This window comes from Schistocerca nitens, chromosome 4 (assembly GCF_023898315.1).
Source record: "Schistocerca nitens isolate TAMUIC-IGC-003100 chromosome 4, iqSchNite1.1, whole genome shotgun sequence".
In the NCBI taxonomy this organism is placed as follows: Eukaryota; Metazoa; Arthropoda; class Insecta; order Orthoptera; family Acrididae; genus Schistocerca; species Schistocerca nitens.
The window spans coordinates 896,351,632-896,366,404 of record NC_064617.1 but is presented as its reverse complement, the minus strand read 5'-3'; positions in this window follow the sequence as shown (position 1 = coordinate 896,366,404).

Below are 14,773 nucleotides of genomic sequence, written 5' to 3'. Positions count from 1 at the left end.
GAAACTGAAATCGACCATTCGCCTTCCCTGTTACCATCCTTCTTCCATTCTAACCACGTGCCCTGACAACCGCAGTCTTATTATTTTAATGGTAGTGACAATGTCAGGTTCTTCAAAAAAGTGTTGTAGTTCTGCATTCGTACGAATGCGCCAACCTTCTTGATCATTTCTTGGGCCATATATTTTACATAGCACCTTTCTCTGCCATATGCTAAGGATCCTTTCCTCATTTATAGTCATGGACCACGTTTCGGCACCATACATAACAACTGGTCTGTAAATGAGGATTTTGGATTTTCATTATAGAAGCGAACTCCTACGCATGGGTAATGCGGCAAAGTAGCATCTGTTATCTGCTGCTATTCTGGCTTTCACCACGCTGCCAATGTCATTTGTCTCAGTGATAGTCGACCCAAGGTACTTGAAGTCTCCCACTCTTTCAAACTCCCTGTCGGCTATCCTGAGATTTGGTAAGCTTTGTTGGTTGGTCATTGCTATATACTCGGTCTTTTCGACATTAACAGAGCATGTAAGAGGATTTTTGATGGCAAGGCTGGAGGCAGACGGAGGAGGGGACCCCCCAAAAAGAGATGGGTGGATGGAGTTGAAGAAGACTGAAAAAGCTGGGTGTCAGAGGATGGAGACTGAAGGCCATGGGTCGGATAGAATGGCAGGATATTGTGATGCAGGCCAAGGCCCTTCAAGGGCTGTAGAGCCGAGGAGTAATGGTAGTAGTGGCTACCATCCTTACTTCTCGGTACATTTCATAATGCTTTGCAACGTTACGCCTAGGTAGTTATGTAGTCTTTCTTTATGTCCAGCAGCACATCAGTATCACCATATTAGAACATTACAGGATTGTTTTTCCTACTTATCTGCATTAATTTACATTTTTGTGCGTTTAGACCAGACTGTCCTTCATCACACCAAACAGAAATTCTGTCTAAGTCATACTGTATCCTTGTACAGTCCGTCAACCACGACACATTCCCACAGAGTACTGTGTCATCTACATCTACATCTACATCTACATCCATACTCCGCAAGCCACCTAACGGTGTGTGGCGGCGGGTACCTTGAGTACCTCTATCGGTTCTCCCTTCTATTCCAGTCTCGTATTGTTCGTGGAAAGAAGAATTGTCGGTATGCTTCTGTGTGGGCTCTAATCTCTCTGATTTTATCCTCATGGTCTCTTCGCGAGATATACGTAGGAGGGAGCAATATACTGCTTCACTTTTCGGTGAAGGTATGTTCTCGAAACTTTAACAAAAGCCCGTACCGAGCTACTGAGCGTCTCTCCTGCAGTCTTCCACTGGAGTTTATCTATCATCTCCGTAACACTTTCGCGATTACTAAATGATCCTGTAACGAAGCGCGCTGCTCTCCGTTGGATCTTCTCTATCTCTTCTATCAACACTATCTGGTACGGATCCAACACTGCTGAGCAGTATTCAAGCAGTGGGCGAACAAGCGTACTGTAACCTACTTCCTTTGTTTTCGGATTGCATTTCCTTACGATTCTTCCAATGAATCTCAGTCTGGCATCTGCTTTACCGACGATCAACTTTATATGATCATTTCATTTTAAGTCACTCCTAATGCGTACGCCCAGATAATTTATGGAATTAACTGCTTCCAGTTGCTGACCTGCTATTTTGTAGCTAAATGATAAGGGATCTATCTTTCTATGTATTCGCAGCAGTTTACACTTGTCTACATTGAGATTCAATTGCCATTCCCTGCGTCAATTCGGTGCAGGTCCTCCTGCATTTCAGTACAATTTTCCATTGTTACAACCTCTCGATACACCACAGCATCATCTGCAAAAAGCCTCAGTAAACTTCCCATGTCATCCACAAGGTCATTTATGTATATTGTGAATAGCAACGGTCCTATGACACTCCCCTGCAGCACACCTGAAATCACTCTTACTTCGGAAGGCTTCTCTCCATTCAGAATGACATGCTGCGTTCTGTTATCTAGGAACTCTTCAATCCAATCACACAATTCGTCTGATAGTCCATATGCCCTTACTTTGTTCATTTAACTACTGTGGGGAACTGTATCGAACGCCTTGCGGAAGTCAAGAAACACGGCATCTACCTGTGAACCAGTGTCTATGGCCCTCTGATTCTCGTGGACGAATAGCGCGAGCTGAGTTTCACACGACCGTCTTTTTCGAAACCCATGCTGATTCCTACAGAGTAGATTTTTAGTCTCCAGAAAAGTCATTATACTCGAACATAATACGTGTTCCAAAATTCTACAACTGATCGACGTTAGATATATAGGTCTATAGTTCTGCACATCTGTTCGACGTCCCTTCTTTAAAACGGGGATGACCTGTGCCCTTTTCCAATCCTTTGGAACGCTACGCTCTTCTAGAGACCTACGGTACACCGCTGCAAGAAGGGGGGCAAGTTCCTTCGCGTACTCTGTGTAAAATCGAACTGGTATCCCATCAGGTCCAGCGGCCTTTCCTCTTTTGAGCGATTTTAATTGTTTCTCTATCCCTCTGTCGTCTATTTCGATATCTACCATTTTGTCATCTGTGCGACAACCTAGAGATGGAACTACAGTGCATTCTTCCTCTGTGAAACAGCTTTGGAAAAAGACATTTAGTATTTCGGCCTTTAATCTGTCATCCTCTGTTTCAGTACCATTTTGGTCACAGAGTGTCTGGACATTATGTTTTTATCCACCTACCGCTTTGACATAAGACCAAAATTTCTTAGGATTTTCTGCCAAGTCAGTACATAGAACTTTACTTTCGAATTCATTGAATGCCTCTCGCATAGTCCTCCTCACACTACATTTCGTTTCGCGTAATTTTTGTTTGTCTGCAAGGCTTTGGCTATGTTTATGTTTGCTGTAAAGTTCCCTTTGCTTCCGCAGCAGTTTTCTAACTCGGTTGTTATACCACGGTGGCTCTTTTCCATCTCTTACGATCTTGCTTGGCACATACTCATCTAACGCATATTGTACGATGGTTTTGAACTTTGTCCACTGATCCTCGACACTATCTGTACTTGAGACAAAAATTTTTTGTTGAGCCGTCAGGTACTCTGTAATCTGCTTTTTGTCACTTTTGCTAAACAGAAAAATCTTCCTACCTTTTTTAATATTTCTATTTTCGGCTGAAATCATCGATGCAGTAACCGCTTTATGATCGCTGATTCCCTGTTCTGCGTTAACTGTTTCAAATAGTTCGGGTCTGTTTGTCACCAGAAGGTCTAATATGTTATCGCCACGAGTCGGTTCTCTGTTTAACTGCTCAAAGTAGATTTCAAATAAAGCACTTAAAAAAATTTCACTGGGTTCTTTGTCCCTGCCACCCGTTATGAACGTTTGAGTCTCCCAATCTATATCCGGCAAATTAAAACCTCCACCCAGAACTATAGCATGATGGGGAAATCTACTCGAAATATTTTCCAAATTATCCTTCAGGTGCTCAGCCACAACAGCTGCTGAGCCGGGGGGCCTATAGACATCCAGTTACCATGCCTGAGCCTGCTTTAACCGTGACCTTCACCCAAATTATTTCACATTTCGGATCTCCGTCAATTTCCTTCGATACTATTGCACTTCTTATCGCTATAAACACGCCTCCCCCTTCACTGTCCAGCCTGTCACTGCGGTATAAATTCCAGTCTGAGTTTAGGATATCATTACTGTTTACGTCTGGTTTCAGCTAACTTTCTGTCCCTAGTAGTATATGGGCGTTGTGAACGTTTATTAATGAGAGAAGTTCTGGGACCTTTCTATAGATGCTCCTGCGGTTTACTATTAGCACATTGATATTGTTATTCGCTGTTGCATTTTGCCTAGTCCTACCTTGCCGCGTCTCATGAGGCGTCTTGTCAGGCCTAGGGAGCAACAATTTGCAGTCGGGTGCACCCAGTGCTCTCTACCGCCGCCGGCAGGGCCTCCTCCACATCTCGGATGAGACTCCCCGGCAAGCAGACAGAGTGAAAACTGGCCTTCTTCACCGACCTTTCCGCTATTACCCTAAGGGGCTTCATCACCCGCCTAACGTTGGAGGGCCCAATAACTAATAAACCCCTCCCCCCGTGTGCCTGCTCGGAACTTGCTGAAGGAGCGGCCACATGTCCACTCACAGCCAGAGCGGGCGGTGTCACATGGCCAGCCTCCACATTTACCCTCCGCCTCGTGCGCCGCGAACGCCGCTGAATCCGACACTCCCCTTGGGGAGAGGGTGGCCCAACCACGCCCGGTACCCGCGAAGATGTCTCGACAGCAGGGACAGTGGGTGAAGCATGTAACACCTGGGGTGTACCATGCGACGCACCAGACTCCCCACTGCCGCTACACTCCGAGGCAGCAGCCTGAAGACGGCTGACCGCGGCCATCAACACGTTCAGCTGTTCGCGTACACAGGAGCTGGCCACTGTTCGCGAACAGCTGAACGTTCATCAGCGAACACTCGTAGATTTCTGCGCACTGTGTAACGCCGAAAACGCAGATAAAATACCTTCTGCGCCATTCAAAATTTTTGCTGTTTAATATCCACTGATAACGTGTACTGTACTTCGGATTCTGAATCTGTAAGCTTTATTACAGAAACTATATTTAATACATAATCGATGTAATAGTGTACTTATTTCTGACTGTATATAATTGATTGTAATTATAATGAGAATATTGTAAATTGATGGCTAAACGCCAAGTGCACTTTATTTAACTTCAGGCAGTAACAGCCGACCGAGACAGACGCAGCAACAGGGAAGTAACCACTTTTGTGACATTTACGAGTTCCTAACCAGGAGTGAATTTTATTATATCATCTCTGTGCTTTAATACTTTAGTTTTTTGAGTTTCTGCGTGTAAATTTAGTATCTAATAGACACAGTTCTCGCGTTTTCGTTTGCGTCGGGAAGTAAACCGATTTTGTGACGTATTACAAGTTCCCAATCAGGAGCGAATTATTTAGTTGCATCTGAGGGCTTCGGTAGCTATGTTTTTGAATATCTGCATATTATTAGACACAGTTCCTGCGTTTTCATCAGCGTCTACAGTAGAGTTGCGCAGCACGTGCCAATAGTCCATTTATCTGCACAGTTTAGTTTTCCACGGTATTTAGTATGGACAGGGACTGCGATTGTTGTGTGCAGATGCGAGCCGAGTTGGTGACAGTTCTCTCTCAGCTTCAAACTGCGATGGCTTCGACTACACAGCTTGAGGCTGCAGTGAATGGGCACTACTGTTGTGGGCCAGCCGTGGGGAACCAACGGACATCCAGCACGTCCGAGTCCTCCGATCGGTCCTCACCAGTGGCCAACCCAGTTACTGCTCGCACTGAGGGTGAACCTTCACCTGTGGTCGAGTGGGAGGTCGCAACGGGGCGAAGCAGGCGGCGAAATACGAGGGGCGTTCAGAAAATAAGCTCCGATCGGTCGCGAAATGGAAACGACTATGAAAATCCGATAAAGCTTTGCACAGATGTGTTGGGTAGTGTCTCTAGTATAACACCAGTTAGCATCACGTCGCTCTTCTCATTTCTGAGCTCGCAGTGAGTGCGTAAAGATGTCTAGAAAATAGTGTCTGCCGCCAAGTACGAGGGCCTGGTGAGACATTTCGCCTGAAGCTATGCAGCTAACATTACATAACTGTCGTGCTGTTTCTTCTTCAAGACAATTCTCAGCCGCATTCTGCAGGGGCAATGAAGATGCTCCTGCATCGTTTTCAAATGGAAATATGAGATTACCCACAATACAGTCCGCAATTGTCTCCCCCTGAGTTTCATCTCTGGTCACATGAACCGCTGTCTTTGAAGACAACATTTTGACACAGACAACGAGGTGTAGGCCAGCGTGGAGAATTGGCGGAAAGCACTGGCGGCTGCCTTCTATGATGAGGCTATTGAAAAGTTGGTACAACGCTATGACAAAAGTCTAAGTCAGAACGGCGACTACGTAGAGAAGTAGCTGTAAGGTGTAGCTAATTGTTACAAGTAAAACATTTCTGATGTTCACTGTGGTTTCAATTTGGCAATCAATCGGAGCTTACTTTCTGAACAGGCCTCGTACTTCCCAGGCAGCCACACAGAAGACACTGTCTCTGAGCCAGATGCTGTCGACTGTCCTGGTTCAGAGGAAACCACTCAGCCTGCAAGATATGGGCAATTACTGATGGTGGGATTGTTGGTAGTTAGGAGCTCCGACGTTATGCGCGTTATGAGGCCCCTTAGGAACTTGGCTGACAAGAAGGGAAAGAAAACCAATATGCACCCTGTTTGCATACCGGGTGTAGTCATTCCAGATGTGGAAACCGCCCTCCCGGATGCCATGCAGAGCACAGGGTGCAGCCAACTGCAAGTGGTTGCTCATGTCGGTACCAATGATGTGTGTCACTTTGGATCAGAAGAAAAGAACCTCTCTGGTTTCGAGATGCTAATAGAACTGGTAAAGGTTGCCAGTCTTGCTTGCAAGATGAAAGTAGAGCTGACCATTTGCAGTTCAGTCGACAGGACCGATTGGGGACCTCTGGTACAGAGTATCTAGTGGAGGGTCTGAATCAGAGGCTCAGATGGTTCTACGACCTTGTAGGCTGCAGATTCCTCGACTTGCGCCAAACGGTGGTTGGGTTTCGGCTTCCGCTGAATAGGTGAGGTGTCCACTATATGCAGGAGGCAGCTACACGATTAACAGGGGTTGTGTGGAGTGGCTGGGAGGTTTTTTAGGTTAGAGGGCCTCAGCAAAAAACAAAAAGGGCTTCAGTCAAAAAGGGTGCAGGTTGAAAACAGGAAGAACGTAGATACAGGAACCATCGGTATAACACTTGTAAATTGTCGTAGCTGTGTTGGGAAAGTACCAGAGCTCCACGCGCTAATAGAAAGCACTGATGCTCAAATCGTTATAGGCACCGAGAGCTGGCTAAAGCCGGATATAAGCTCAGCCGAAATTTTTGCGAAGAACCTAACGGTGTTCCGAAAGGATAGGCTAAACACGGTTGGTGATGACGTGTTTGTTGCTGTTAGAAGTAGTTTAACTTGTCGCGAAATTGAAGTAGATACTTCCTGTGAGTTAGTATGGGCAGAGGGCTCTGTTGGAAAACGGAATAAAATTATAATAGGATCTTTTTACCGACCTTCCAATTCAGATGATACAGTTGCTGAAAGGTTCAAAGAAAACTTGAGTTTGATTTCAAAGACGTACCCGACTGATACGATAATAGTGGGTGGTGACTTTAATTTACCCTCGATATGTTGGCAAAAATACACGTTTAATCCCGGAGGTACGCATAAATATCATCCGAAATTGTGCTAAACGCATTGACAAGGGATTTCAGATCGATTCTGTATTTCTGGATTTCCAGAAGACTTTCGACAATGCACCACACAAGCGGCTTGTAGTAAAATTGCGTGCTTATGGAATATCATCTCAGTTATGTGACTGAATTTGTGATTTCCTCTCAGAGAGGTCACCATAGTAATTGATGGAAAGTCATGCAGTAAGACAGAAGTGATTTCTGGCGTTCCCCAAGGCAGTGTTTTAGGCCCTTTGCTGTTCCTTATCTATTGTAGATGACTGATTGTTGGATGAGGATGGGCTGTCAGGAAGCGACGTATTAAAACTCGTCCGAGTTTCCCAAGTGATTTATTATTACCAGCTTCAGTGCCCCCATTCCTCTCGGTTGGCATCACTGGGTCCCGCAATGCTGAGGACACCACTTAGCTGTCTGCGAAATAGCTTGACGTGGAGTGGTATCCTCAGAGACCCGTGCAATGCTCTGCAGTGGGTCGGCCTTGTATGGCCGCAGAGTTGTGACAATGTCAGGATGCACCGGCAGACGACTCAGCGACTTTCGCCCAATTGCATCAGCGCCACTCTCTGGGGAGTCGCAGGGTGGCCCGACTACTGCTTCTTCACCATCGTGGTTAGGATCGTGGTGACAACAAGTGCCTGCGATCCAACAGCCAAATCTGCATCCCTCGCCTTGGGATGCCTCTGGCGTGTGTTGGGAGCCAACAAGATTGCCCGCAGTAGCGAGCCATGGTGTGGCCCGCTGCTGGCTGGCTGTGGACCCTGTGTTGGCCTCAGAGGGTCGAACCAGTGACCTGCCAAGTACTGGATCTCTGGCGCCCCATCTGCTGCTGTGTGTAGCCAGTGGTGTGACATGCCCCGCCTTCCAGAAGAGCTGTCACAATTTAATGCCTTGTTAGTGAACCAACGCCTATTTATATGCAGCTGTGCGCTTCTATTTTTTTAACATGCCGCTCCAAGTCATGTACTCATAATACATAGGTAGGCCAGTGGGCCCCTTCTGCCTGTAACCTGCGCCATGCAAACCACTGCTTTTACTCTTTTCAGCAGGTCTACAGCTCTGTGGCCTTCATTCTACTTCGCAACCGCTGGTAGCGTAACTTACTGTCAAGACGCCTGCACCTGGCTGTAACTTGTGTGCTTCAAAATATTGCACCTGAAGCTAACCTTTTAACATCTTAAACAGTGGTGTCACACATTATCCTCCCCCCTTCGGAAACACACAGTCCCCGGGTCGACCTATAAGTACTCTTGGCTCGTACTTATGGCATATTTATTACTACTACTAGAAAACTTAGATGTGCTCTAGTCCTCTTAAAACACATGACATGAGACAAAACGTAAAAATTCCTTACTGGATGACCACTCCACTTAATGCTGGATCATCCCCTTACCTACCTGTCTTATGCCCTCGGTATCCAATCCACTGGAATTTGGACTACTGTCAATTTCCTCTTGGAAATAGCTCTCTGCCAGGTCAGAATGAAAACAACACATAATAAAGTTAAGGCTGCGATGGTACTTGGCACAGAGGTGCTCAAAATGATCGTTACATGGCGTTGCCTTTCCCTACATTGAGCGACATGCTGCACAAGCTGTTCGGCTGATATGCACCCCTATTGTTCTGAAATGAACTGGTTTACAGATCTCAACAGACCTGACTTCAGAGTTTGATTTAACAAGGTCAGATTCTGCCTTGCCATAACCTCTAAAGTTGCTTCTGGCCAGTACAGCTGTCGCTGTGTGACATTCAACTGCGTGACTCCTGAAATTTACGCTGGCAGATGGAATGTTGGTCCTGTTATGTTACACGCAGTTCCATTGATTAAAATCCCCCTCCCCTCGAGCTCTATATCAGTTTTTATGTCACCTGCCAGAACCTTGTTTCCATGACTCTACTATGTTTATTACTATGATTTTCTGTATACTATGTAACATTATGTCTGTGTGTCACATTCTTATGATGTTGTGCATTATCACTCTGTTGCGGTACTTTGCAAACAAATCAATGTGCCTTTTGCTGACCAGATGAAATCCATTTTAATTCAGCAAATTAGAACCACAATTAACTTTCACTATAAGTTTAAAAATTTATTAATTACATATGATTGCTGTTACGATGTTCTATTGTGTATACTGTTTTAAATCATATATTCACATCATTTTGTTGTGGCACTTTGCAAACAAATGAACGTCCCTTTTGTTGACCAAATGAGGTCCATTTTTAATTCAGTAAATTAGTAAAACAAGTAACTTTCACCAGAAGTTTTAAATTTCAGTAATTAAATTTGATTACTGATAAAATGTTTTATTGTGTATACTATTTTGGATTATACCAACACATCATTTCTTTTCTGGTACTTTCTATATAACTGTTGTTCGATTGCCGACCAAATGAGGTCAACATTAAATTCTTTAAATTAGTACCACACGTATACTCATCTTATATTGGTTTTAGTATAAACGTGTATCTATCCTTGAGTTTTGCAGTTACTGGTTGCCTGGATTTATACTTTTTTTGTGAAATTTTCAAGGTGAAAAGCCTGTTGGTCAACGTCATATCATGGCAATCACGTTATCACGTTCCCCGCACAGTCGGGGGTGGGGTGGGGGGTGATGAAACGTCTCTGTGGAGTCGTTTTCTACGACACTTGTCTTACTGAAGTCTGTGCATCCTATTCTATCCACCGCCTGATTGTGGTTTAATTTATTAACCCTCCCAGAAAGACTGAACAATCTAAGGCTTATTAAATGATATTATGTTTGATTTTTTGTGTTCCATAGGAAATCATGACCTGTATTTATTACGTTTTTCTCTTCACCCTACCCTATGTGTGCGTGAATGTGACTGCATGAAAGTTTTTACGAGTGGTTTCGGGTTTCTTTTGTGGGGGACGATGAGTTGGTTGTCGTCTGATAGAAGCAAGTGATGTTTGCTTCTCGTCTGGAGGATAGCACAGGATGACCAACTTAGGCTCCCGTTACCTGGACAGAGAGGTTTACCCCTTTCAGTCTGAGGTTGGTTTGTCTGTCAGGTTGGTGGCGGAAGCCTACCCCTCTGGTAGCTTCCATTTCACCGGTAATTAATCGAAGCTCGGTGGAGAAAGGACACTCTGAAGCTATCCGTTGGTGAGTACAGTTCTTAGCTCCTAGAGAAGGTTTCTGCTGATAGGAAGCAGGTCGAATTAGAAGTTCCTTATGTTAAACTCATGGAACATTTAAGACCTTCAGCTTAACTGAAGCGTGTGTAGTTATGTATTTTCGGAATATGGCATAATTATTTTGTTAAAAAAAGTCGGAGATGATGGTGGTTGAAATTAAAAGTGCGAAAGTTGCTTTGATCCTTTCGGACATCATGGTGTGGAATTTATAGCAGTTACTATGTTTAGGAAAAGCTAGTCAGTATAACTTCGGATGAATGTGAGAATAAGTGTCTTCGAGCGAGTGTGATTTTTATTGTTCTCATTGTCTATGTTTTCGTGGAAGATGCTGTTGTCTCTTTGTGTTCGTCTTGTACCTCGTGTTTGGTAACCGATGATCCTTCTGGTCTACTACTGCACTGCAGTAGGTTTTAATATTACCAGTTTACTTGTTTCTTGTGTTATAATTTCAGTATAATATCAGTTTTTCGTTCGCATAGGGGACATGTTTGTAACGGTTTGTTTCTGAACAGACCACGTGTAAGTTGAAACGGTTGGGGGGCGGGGGGGGGGGGCGGTTTCTGCCTTGCCAAGTTAATTTTATTTCGTGGTGGAAAAATCGTTCTGGTGTTGCACAATTAAAATTTCTTACAGTTGTGCTTGGTTTAGTGTCTAATTTTTGAACAGTTAACTCGTAATCAAGTTTACCACATGCTGAAGTTCGGATGTTCGTAAGAGGCAGGGGCGGTATCTATGTCGTATATCTACTCTAAAAAACCTTTGGAATCTGATAAACCCCTTTCCAAGCTATTGCATTAGCATAATGGTGATAGGTATCTGTCTGTACTATTTCTGTCGTGGGTAAGTATATGGAATGATTGAATTATTGTGTTCCACTTCCCTCTTGTGTGTTTTTCCTTTTTCATTGCACTACCCTACCATTTTTGCGAATTATTTAGCTATTTTTTTTTATTCAGGCACCAGTCATGTGTATTCATAGGATGTGCAACAAACTAAGTCATGAAATAAATGTGCTACGTAAAAGATAAATTCAGCGTCCTTTATCTTTCTCATTGATGCAACTTTTCAAGTTAATATCCTATCCCCTGATTTTTTTTTAAAGTTAATCTGCTTGCTTGTAGTGAACACCAATGGAAGGAAAAATCAAAGTTAACGGTGTACTGGTTCAAAATTAAAGAATTCACATTTAATTAAACAAGCTCATTGGTGTACAACATTGCATTCTTATAATTAAATTCTTAATGTAATTAAACTGATAATTTCCAGTTCGGTCTTTTCTTAATTGCTAGGAAGGGCCTGGGCTGGTGGCGACCCTGTAAATTTTAAATTTATAAATGTGCTTGTGAGGTGGCTTAACCAGAAATTGCACACAAGGGTTACATCTCCATTATTCTTGGTACGTAATGTATGTCGAGCCTTGGCTAGGATCTGTTTACAGTTATACATACATACTTTACGATATTTCTAACACCTCTAGCATAGTGTTTAATTCACGATCTATCTCTACGCTGTTGGGGCTCACAGAGCATTCTCACAGTCTTAGGGTAAAATTAGAGACTGAATGACCCCTTTCACTGTCATTGACCAACCCGCCCTGCACAACCGTTACTGATTTAATCTGCAACCGACCAGAAGTAGACCAATACATTCCAAGTCTCGTGAATGAATAGAGCTAGCCAAGTCCTCGCCCATCCAAGTACAAAAGAGTTCTCCAGATGCACCCATGTCGAGGAGGTTAGCACCCCTTATCGGTGCATAGTAACATTTTTTAAAGTGTTGTAATGTAATAGCAGAAGGTTAAGACAGCCGAGGGGGTGGGGGGGCTGCAGTACTGTTAATATTCCAATGTAAGAAATATATTTCCAGCGCATGAGATACATCCTGCTTGCAGGTTTCTCTACCATAAACTATGGTATCGAACTGTAAAACCATAAAACTACTTCCTTAAAACGGTGACTGTGTGTGACACATGCACAATATAGCTTTCCAGAGATGTATAGCGTCCACTGTCCACATCCGATCACGGTTCAGAAATTATGCTATCCCCACATCACTCCTATATAAAGCTATCTTTAGTAACGGAAAATACCTCTTACAAGGAAACAGATAAAAGCACAGCAGCGGCGTCCGACGTGTGAAGTTACAAGTCATGCCGCCACTAACTTTGTAAACAGCACATCTGTCAAGCAGATGCATACACAGGGTATTGCAGTGTCTCACAGACACCTCGTTAGCTTAATTATGAAACTGAAGTATCGATTTTACACTTAAGATGCGACAGGGGAATGGAGTACATCTTATGAGTCTTCATTCGTTTTTAGAAGAATGTGTCACGTTTCATCACACGTGAGATGGAAGTCCTCTGATGAGGAGAGGTTTACTTTTAACGATCGCAAGTAGACACTGCTCTAAGACACACAGAACAAGCGTTTGTATACGAGTCGAACGCAAGCTTTGTCACACATCTGATGCATCCTGACGGAACTGCAGGAAAAAAATGGTCAAATGACTTGCAGCAACTTCCCCCACCCCCTCTTTCTCTACAGTGCATCGTCAGTCTACCATTAAATAGCACCTCGTTACAACTCCATCTCAACGACCAATCCATACGCTCTATGTCGTCCTTTAACGCAGATGCAAGTGAGTTTAGAGGCAGATGGTTCTCTGTCTTCCTGAAAAGCGTCAAATACAGTAGTCAACTCGCGTGTATTATCGTTACCTCAATAGACATGCAGTAGAATGCTGCCTCGACGAAAAAATGTGACTGTTTTCCTGGTTCCCTTCCCGTCCATATCGATGTTTTCTCGGATTCCTCTTGCTGTCGCATGCTTGTTCCCCTGCACAAATTGTTCTATGCCAAGCAGAGCACACACAAGTACTTCTTCAATTTCCCCACATTTCGGTGTATATTCCATCAATATATACGTACTTTCCGCAATTCTATCGATATTTTTATGTCAGTTCTACCCCTGCGACCATGACATAACCTCTCGTTCCGTGTTCTACAATTGCATGTAAATGTAGCACAGCTGCTAATAAAAAATAGTTCAAATGGCTCTAAGCACTATGAGACTTAACATCTGAGGTCATCAGTCCCCTAGAACTTAGAACAACCTAAACCTAACTAACCTAAGGACATCACACACACCCATGCCCGAGGCAGGATTCGAACCTGCGACCGTAGCGGTCACGCGGTTCCAGACTGAAGCGCCTAAAACCGCTCGGCCACTCCGGCCGGCAGCTGCTAATACCTAGCGCAATAGCACTGATCGGGAAGTATAGTATAACACTGTACTCGATTGTATCCAGTCGCTTCCACCCCACATATTCCACATTTGCAGAGCGCCTGCTCGGTTTTCTGTATATCTATGTATGTGCATGTGTCGCGGATGGCTCCCAGGACCCGCTGTAGACCCGAGTTAGCGTTCGAGTGTGGATGCGCCTCGCATTATGTCCAGCTCGTTCTCCCCCAGACCTTTGCCTTACTGGAGTGACATTTTCTGTTACAACAGTGTATGATGAACTGTGCATTATGTGTGAAATCGGGTGACAACAATGTTTATCTGAAGCATACCTCAGTTACGAAGTTATACGATCTGGATACTGCGCTATGTCTTGCAAAGGAGAGACTGAACTGTTGGTTGCTGAGCATAGACTCTGTATACAATGATGTTGTAAACTCCCTACGTGTGCATAGTGTACATGTAGACTATTTGAAGCACTACCTTTATTTCCACATGAACGCTGAATCTAAAGAGAAACAGATTAAATGTGAATGTGAAATATATATATATTACCCACGAAGAGTAACTTGATCATTCATTATGTCAATAACTGGTATAGCATTGAAAAAAATATTAATAAGCGTAATATTTTGTCTATAATGAGAGAGGTATGAAATAAAACACGAACACGGATTGAGATTATATATACACAAATTATTTATTTATTTAAATATCAAGCATAGGATGTAGTACTTCAGGAAAATGATTACTCTTAATAAATCTTCTTCTTTGCACGTGTACAGTATTTCCCAAATAAAGCTTTTAGACATGCAATAAATTCCGCGCGTATCTCACTCAGGCCAATGGATGCCTCACAGTACTCAGGTTTTTCACATTCACATTTAATCTGTTTCTCCTTAGATTCAGCGTTCATGTGCAAATAAAGGTGCTGCTTCAGATAGTCAACATGTACACTATGCACACCTAGGGAGTTCACAACACCATTGTATACAGAGTCTATGCTCAGCAATCAACAGTTCAGTCTCTCCAATGCAAGATATAGCGCAGTATCCAGATATATAGCAGTTTTCTCTGTGTAGCCAAT